Source organism: Erinaceus europaeus, chromosome 1 (genome assembly GCF_950295315.1).
Source record: "Erinaceus europaeus chromosome 1, mEriEur2.1, whole genome shotgun sequence".
NCBI classification, from domain to species: Eukaryota; Metazoa; Chordata; class Mammalia; order Eulipotyphla; family Erinaceidae; genus Erinaceus; species Erinaceus europaeus.
In genome coordinates this window covers 114,959,718-114,968,413 of record NC_080162.1, presented here as the reverse complement: position 1 = coordinate 114,968,413, position 8,696 = coordinate 114,959,718, and the positions used below count along the sequence as shown (strand labels likewise).

The 8,696-nt window shown below is 38.8% G+C and overlaps 1 long non-coding RNA gene across 1 annotated transcript; it reads right to left on the bottom strand.

The window, feature by feature from the left end:
• Nucleotides 1-449: 449 nt before the first annotated feature.
• LOC132541982 (uncharacterized) lies at nt 450-6,954 on the bottom strand. Its single transcript, XR_009553102.1, has 6 exons — nt 5,830-6,954; nt 3,069-3,097; nt 2,913-2,985; nt 2,298-2,356; nt 1,211-1,270; nt 450-582 (listed from the first exon to the last, which is right to left on the bottom strand). It is a non-coding gene; the product is annotated as an uncharacterized LOC132541982 (long non-coding RNA).
• Nucleotides 6,955-8,696: the final 1,742 nt, after the last annotated feature.

Here is an 8,696-nt window from a genome sequence, read left to right as displayed (position 1 = left end):
GTCAATTTTAATCATTTGACTTGTTATCTATGATCACGATTTTCATAACTTTAAACTTTCTCTCATTTATTTATTTATTTGCTCCCTCTAGATCACTGGCTTTTTTAAAAATATGTATTTATTTATTTTCCCCTTTGTTGCCCTTGTTTTTCTTTATTGCTGTAGTTACTATTGTTGTCATCTTTGTTAGACAGGACAGAGAGAAATGGAGAGAGGAGGGGAAGACAGAGAGTGGAAGAGAAAGACAGACACCTGCAGACCTGCTTCACCACCTGTAAAGCAACTCCCCTGCAGGTGGGGAGCCAGGCGCTTGAACTGGGATCCTTAAGCTGGCCTTTGAGCTTTGCGCCACGTGCAGGAGTTCCAATTTACTTTTTAAAGATTTTTTCATTATTAAAAGGCCATAGCATAGTGTGTAAGTGAGTATAGAAAAGTTTTTTAAAGGCTTACCTTTGCAAATACTGCATTTTCTGAAATGGACTTATTAGATTTATTGGATGGAATAACATTAAATAGGTGGACTGGAACTTTTACTGGTGGGGTTATGGTGGGTTTATCCACAACCACAGGCCTCTGTAGGAACTGAAACACAGTGACATGAGATTACTTCATGTACTTCAACTGGCAGAAACTCAGTTGGCTTAATAATATGCAGTAGAATCCCCCCTCTGCTGCCCAATCTCATGTATAAACCAGAAAACCTAGTATATCAGCCACAGTACCACCTGCCAGCTCAATAACAGAATCCAGGCTCCATGTACAAGCTGAGATGTAAAAAAAGCTACAGCCGTGGCAGATTGTACAGGAATTTAGAAAACTCCTTAGGATGAAATTCAAGAATTGAAACTTAACATGCAGAAACATACTCAAGAATTAAAAGATCACATCACCAGAGAGTTACCAAAAACAAAAAGAAGAATAGCAAGCAGAATTCATTATGAGGCTATAAATCAGGAAAGGGAAACTTCAGAGTTTCAATGTAGGAAAGACACTTGAATGCAATTTTGTCTCATATAGCTTGTCAAGGAAGTAGAACCAATCATGAAGACTCAGCTAACACACAGTGTGAATTCAAAGATGCAAGAGAGGAAAGATTTGGGGAATATGAAGCAATTCTCTGTGAAACAGCAGATTTTGTCAGAAAGATAAATGCAAGAGGGATAGGGCAGTAGAGACCATATTTTAAAAAATCACAGAACATTTTCCACACCTGGGCATCATCCAAAACAGGTCTTCTGGTGTCTATCTTTCTCTCCCCCTGTCTACCCTCCTCTCTCCATTTCTCTCTGTCCTATTCAACAAAAGCAACATTAAAAATAACAACAATAATAACCACAACAATAAAACAACAAGGGCTACAAAAGGGAATAAATACATATTAAAATTTTTAAAGCCATTTAAATTTCCATCCAGTGTGAGTCAAGTATCAAATGACTAGAAATGTATGCATATATGATATTTACACCTTTTGGGCCAGTTCTGATATGGGACTCTGAAAGCACATACCCTAAATATAGAACTGACAGGCGGGTCAGGAGAATAGCTCACATAGAGAGTGCTCTGCTTTGCCATGTGCAAGACACAGGTTCCACTGCTCCCACCCTACAATACACACACACACACACACACACACACACACACACACACCTTGAAAGAAGCTTTGATACTGAGGTATCTTTCAATGTTTCTCTCTCTGCCTCTATATATCTATCTAAACAACAACAAAAAATAATAAAAACAAAATAAAATACCTGCTAATTCTAACTCCCAAACCCATCCTTCGCACTGATGCATGTTTGTTTTGTTTGCATTGGGTGACAGAGAGAAGGAGGGTAAGAAACCGCAGCATGGAAACTGTCTGCAAAGCAGCAAGGTGGGCTCTAACCCACCTTGAAGACGGAGAATACATCTTCTTAATGTGTGGTACACAATACATAGCTCTGGTATTCCACCAGTTGAGGAATATTTCCTGAGCAGATAAATTCCAACTTCAAAAACGCAACAATAAACACATTTCTTGTTTTTTTATCAGGAGTTTCACCATATCAGTTTATATCACAGAATATTTTATTTTATCCTAAGAAGACTTTATTCTGCAGCTATTAAATAAGTCTGACTGGAGAAATAAAATTGATTCCTCATCACTACTAAGCCATAGGTTATTCCACTGAGACTACAATGGCCCATTAAATTTTGTCTACCAGCATATTATCTACACAGAATAGTCCAGCAACTCCTTTAATATTTTGATAACACAAATGCTTATATCTTAAAATAATGATGGGAGAAGACAGTACCTTAGAATCCCCAAGGCCATTTGTTCCAGTCTCTTCGAATGCCAATGAAGACTTTAGATCTATATAATGTAGCCATAGACATGATAAGGAGAACATTAATTACCATGGCTTGGAAATACATATGCAACACTATATATGCTCATGCATATTCCAGTAAAACATAATTAACAACAGCAAGTTGTTTCATAGCATTCAAGATTTTTTCTAGAGAGCTGGGAGGCAGTGCACCAGGTTAAGTGCACATAAGAAGAAATGGAAAGACCTGTTAAAGTATCATGGTTTGAGCCCCCAGCTCCTCATTTGCAAGGGGGTTGCTTCACAAGCAGTGAAGCAGGTACGGAGCTGTCAATCTCTACCCTTCTCTATCTCCCCTCTCCTCTCTCAATTTCTCTATGTCTAATATAATGGAGATAAAAACAAAAAAAAAGGCATCTTGGAGCAGTGGCTTTGTAGTGCTGGCACCAAGACACAGGATAACCCTGGAGGCAAAAGAACAGATTTTTCTGAAAAATAAAGTTAAGTAGGACAGTTAAGATGACAAAAAAACCAGAGGAAGGTAGTTTTTTCAAAATGGTTTCATTACTTCATCAAGAAATAAATGTGTTACTAACTGACCTGATTGTAGTTTTTGTATTTTTTTCATTGCTACTGCTTTGTTAGAAGCAGACTTTCTGACGTTATTGATGCCCTGGATGGGTTTGAAACAAAATAATTAATGAATATTACAAATTTCATACAATCTCAAACACTTATACTAACTCAGGTTATTACCTTCAAATCAGGACATTTTTTATGAAAACCTATGATTGAAATAAAACGTAAAATGAATTATATGACTTCGTGAAGCCCTTCAATTCATAGACAGTAAACAGGAAACTGAAACCCCCGGACTTTGAGTGAAAATGACTGCATTGTGACATCAGATATGATGTGCCTGGTAGGGCACACATGTTGCCAAGCACAAAGACCCATTATCCCATCCATGGTGGGGAGGAGCTTTACAGGCAGTGGACTGATGTTGCAGGTTTCTTGGTATCCCAGGAACTAACCTATGATAGACATCCTAGATCTATCCACCTTAAAGTCCATATTGTCATTCCCTCTATATCTGTTCTTTGGTTCCTATTTGATTAAATACTTCATCCTGCTCACTATCATACCACCTTTGAACCACCAAGTTACAGATGCTACTAGGATCCCATACTGTCCTCCCTAGGCAAATGACCATGCCAGCTGATCCCAAAACATGTCACCTGTTCAGAGCTCTCCCCGAATAGGAAAAGATAGATGGGGCTGTGGTATGGATCAACCAGCCAACATCCACGGACAGCAAAGAAGCTGTTTACAGAAGCCAGAACACCTTTCTTCTATAGCCCCAAAGTAATTTAGGTCCGGATTTGCAGAGGAGGGATGTTAGGGGGAGATAACCAGAGGGCTCTGAACCCCAGTTCCAACCAGGACTCAAAATATTCATCAGCAGGAATCTTTACACTTATGCCATCACTGAAAGAGAATCTGGAAATATGGAAGGAACGCAGGCACTGTTTCTTTTCTGTGGGAGAAAAGAGGGAAAACAACACACTAGTAGGTGGAGATGGAATTCAGAAAGGAAGTGAAGGCAGGGCCGTAGAAGTGAATAAAGAAGTATGTGTGTGTCTGTGTGAATATATATATTTACCGATATATATATATATATATATATATATATATGGGGAAGACTGTGTGTTAAATATAGTAAAAACTTATCTGTGGGGAGGGATACAGAATGGGGAAGCTATCAGGAGAGGGGATGGGATATGGAGATTAGGTGGTGGGAATTGTGTGGAGTTGTACCCCTCCTATCTTACGGTTTTGCTAATGTCTCCTTTCTTAAGTTATATATATATAGATATATAGATAGATAGATAGATAGATAGATACCTTTGATACTTAAATTCTCTATTCATCTAATTTTAATGATGAATACAACCACAAAGTATATTTGGTGCAGCAAAGGTTGGTCCCAGATGGAAATATGGTTCTTGAGTCCTCTAGAACAATTGTCTACACCTTTGTTTTTTTTGTTTTTTTTTTTTGTTGGATAGGACAGAGAGAAATGGAGAGAGGAGGGGAAGACAGAGAGAGAGGGGAGAGAAAGATAGACAACTGCAGACCTGCTTCACCGCCCGTGAAGCGACTCCCCTGCAGGTGGGGAGCTGGGGGCTCGAACCGGGATCCTTATGATGGTCCCTGCACTTTGCGCCACGTGCGCTTAACCCACTGCGCCACCGCCCGACTCCCCTACACCTTTGTTTTAGTGTAATTATGTTGACATCATTAAAAATGAACAATAAAAATTGATGAGGTTTATAGTCAACATTACTATATTGTCCCGATATTTGGGAGCTACTTTTCCCATCTGTAGGGGGAAAGCTCTACAAGTGATGAAGCAGTGCTGCAGGTCTCTCTCTCTCTATCTCTCTCTCTCTCTCCCAATCTCCCCTTCCTCTTGATTTCTGGTTGTCTCTATCAAATAAATAAAGTTAGTAATTTTTTAAAAAGATGTATGGTGTGAAGAAAGGGAACACCCTTTTGACATGGAACTATTTCCCTTCAATTGTGCATTCCTATAAGGTGTAATTAAAATCAATCAATAATAACTAAAGTTAAATATGTATGCATATGTATATATATATATCTATCTATATATATATATGCTATTTTTTGAAATTAACTTACTGTCAAAATTTTCTGCCAGTTTTACTTATTCTCTTGATTTACTTACTAGGGTATTAATAGTTAAGAGTCAACCATAAAATAAAATACAATAGTTTGTACATGTGTAATATTTCTCAGTTTACCACATAAAATACAATAACTTTAGGGAGTCAGGCAGTAGCACAGTGGGTTAAGCAAACATCGCACTAGCACAAGAACCAGGGGAAGGATCCCGGTTCGAGCCCCCAGGTCCCCGCCTGCAGAGGAGTTGCTTCACAGGCAGTGAAGCAGGTCCGCAGGTGTCTCTCTTTCTCTCCCCCCTCTGTCTTCTCCTCCTCTCTCCATTTTGCTCTGTCCTCTTCAACAACAACATCAATGATAACTACAACATAAAACAAGGACAACACAAGGAAAAAAATAAATATTTTAAAAAATTCAACAATTTTATTTTTTAATGAGAGGGAGGGAAGAAGAGGGAACAGAGTGAGAGTGCCAGAGCACCACTTTGGGTGCCACTTGCGAGCTGTGTCAAACTTATGAGTGCAGCCTTGCAAGTTCCATTGTCTTCTGCTGCACTACTCCCCATGCCACTTAAATGACCTCGATTTACTTACTTACCCATTTATTTTTGGAAAGAGACAGAGAAATTAAAGAGGAGATAGGAGAAGAGGCAGAGAGAAACCTGCAGCCCAATTTTTGCCATTCATAAAGCTTTCCTCCAGTGGGGGAGAGGGCAGAGACATGAACCCAGGCAGTGCACAATGTAATGTGTGCACTCTAAGTAGGAGCACCACAGCCTGGCTTAAATGACTTCTTCATAACATACAGCTCTTACCATCTCCATGTCTTTTTAAAGCACAATTTCTGCTGTGAGATGTACTTCCAGCTGAATTACCGACATTCTTATGTGGGATGTCCTGAATAGTGTTCGAGAATGTGTTAGAATTGACCAATTGCACTATGGTTGAGAAAACTCTACTTGCTGATGGGTGAGGGGTGCAGACACCTATCAAGGGAGAGGGAAGAACCCTTTCTACATGTGACAACAAATGCCTTGTAAGCTATTTATCCCAATAAACTGTTAGGCACTTTCATAGGGCTGGGCTTGGCCCACCCTCTGGCCCAATTTGTTCCCCACAATCTGCTTATAGGACCTATAGCTAGTGGACTCCACTGCACATGCTTCACCACAGCTTGTCGCACAGGGTACTCGGCCAGTGTGTGTTCCCAATCTGCTTATGCCCCTAGACTCTAGAAGGAACTGAAATCAGTGACTTCATCTACATCCACTTCTCCTTGCTGAGTATACAGAATTTGTTTGGGGGCCTGAGAAATAGGAAATGACTCATGCTAAAAAAAAACTCTTAAGCACAAAAGAATGAAAGTCCACAGTTCAATCTTCATCATCACCATAAGACAGAGTTGAGCAGTGCTCTGATAAAACAAAAACAAACAAACAAAAAAAACCCCTGACTTTGATAAAATTTATATGCATGGGAAATGAAGAACAAACATATAAAAAACAATATAATCTTAAAGTTACAGTAAATAATGACAAAATCTTAATGTGTGCCTCCCACAAGTTTATTTTAAGCCTTATTAGGAATAAGAACATTTACAGATTAACCGTGTTAGTTGTGAAATGACTTAGTCACGTTACACGTTCTACAAATTATGAACAACTGTGGTGATGGTAGCCCCACTACTGTCTGCACAGTATGAAGAACTGTGACAACTTGCTTACTGTCCAGATGCTTCTCCCAAACCTGCACAGCTTTGGCTCCTCCTTCCCGATTACTCTTGGCACACTCAAGATATTTATGGCTACATAATCGCACTCAAGTCTCACATACACGTGCTCATTCTGTCAAATACTTTTCTTGACATTGCTGTCACTATATCTTTAATGTATGCATTCTGAAATGAGGCTTAGTAACTTTTAGAAAGTTACATACATAAGGAAAACACTATACCTCTCTGTGCTGACTTGGTATAACATATGTTTATCCACCCCCTTGAATTCACAAAATGTTTTCACACATAAACACAAATAGAACCTGAACTGCAATTGGCATATTGCACCAAAGTCAAAGACTCTGGGGTAGGTGGGGGTCAGGGGGGGAGAATACAGGTCCAAAAATGATGACAGAGGACATAGTAGGGATTGTATTGATATGTGAAAACTGGGAGATGTTATAAATGTATTTACTGCTGAATTTGTAAAACATTAATTTCCCAATGAAGAAATTTAAAAAAGAAAAAAATGTTTTCACATGCATTACACATCTGAGCATTACAGACATCAAAGTGTCACCAGCATCCTTTAAGAACAAGGCCTCTGACATTCAAACTGATCAAACACAATTTGTCATGATTTAGAACATGTTCTCATGTCACCTACATTGCTCAGTGATAGATATTCCCTGGGACAGGTATATCTTTTGACACTTGTCACCTTAGAATAGGTCATAATTAATCAACTTACACTCATGTAGCCACAAGGTGTTTGAGAGGTACTTTGAAACATTCTAAAAGTACTCTACTTAACTATCAAAATGTTATTTTTGTTTATTTATTTCTGTTCCCTTTTATTCTTTTATTGCCCTTGTTGATTTTGTTATTGTAGTTATTATTGTTGTTGTCATTATTAGATAGGACAGAGAGAAATGGAGAGAGGAGGTGAAGACAGAGAGGGCAGAGAAAGATAGATAGACACCTGCAGAACTACTTCACTGCCTGTGAAGTGACTCCCCTGCAGGTGGGTAGCCCGAGATTAAACAGGAATCCTTTAGCCTGTCCTTGCGCTTTGCACCACATCTGCTTAACCTGCTGAGCTAATGCCCGACTCCCTCAAAATGTTGTTTTTACTCTTGGAAGTTCAGAAAAAACAACACATTGTGCTAATACATTTCACATATTACTGCCCCTAATCCATTCCATCACCTGAACTATGCCCTACAGGGCTCTCAAAAATTCAAATGTAATACGACTTCAAGATCAGCCACTATATATTCAAATTGCAGTTCACATTCAAAAAAGTATTTAAATAGTTCGAATGTGATAGGAGAGAAAGAGACTGGGAGGGATAGTGGGAAAGAGAAGAAAGAAAGGGAGAAAGAGGGGAGAAGGAAGGAGGAAGGAGGAAGGGAGAGGGAGAAGGAGAATACATCTTCTTGTATGTGTGGTACACAATACACAGCTCTGGTATTCGACCAGTTGAGGAATATTTCCTGAGCAGATAAATTCCAACTTCAAAAATACAACAATAAACACACTTCTTTTTAATTGGGAGGTTCACCACATCAATTTATATCACAGAATATTTCATTTTATCCTAAGAAGACTTTAAATGATGCTGCAGCTATTAAATAAGCCTGACTAGAGAAATAAAATTGATTCCTCATCACTACTAAGCCATAGTTTATTCCAGTGAGACTACACTGGCTTCGTTAAATTGTGTCTACTACCATTGTATCTACACAGAATAGTCCATATGTTAGCACCCAAAGCAAGGTAATTAATAATCGGGCACATGCAGAGCGAAACTAAAGTCAAAGCATCTCTAAATGTGAGAAACACTGCATTGTGTAAATCTCTGGTGCTGTGGTGTATATCTGCCTCATTATGTATGGGTCTCTCTCTCTGATATTTTCTTCTCCAGGGTGTCTACTATATTAATAAGTAGCCTAATTCTACAACAAA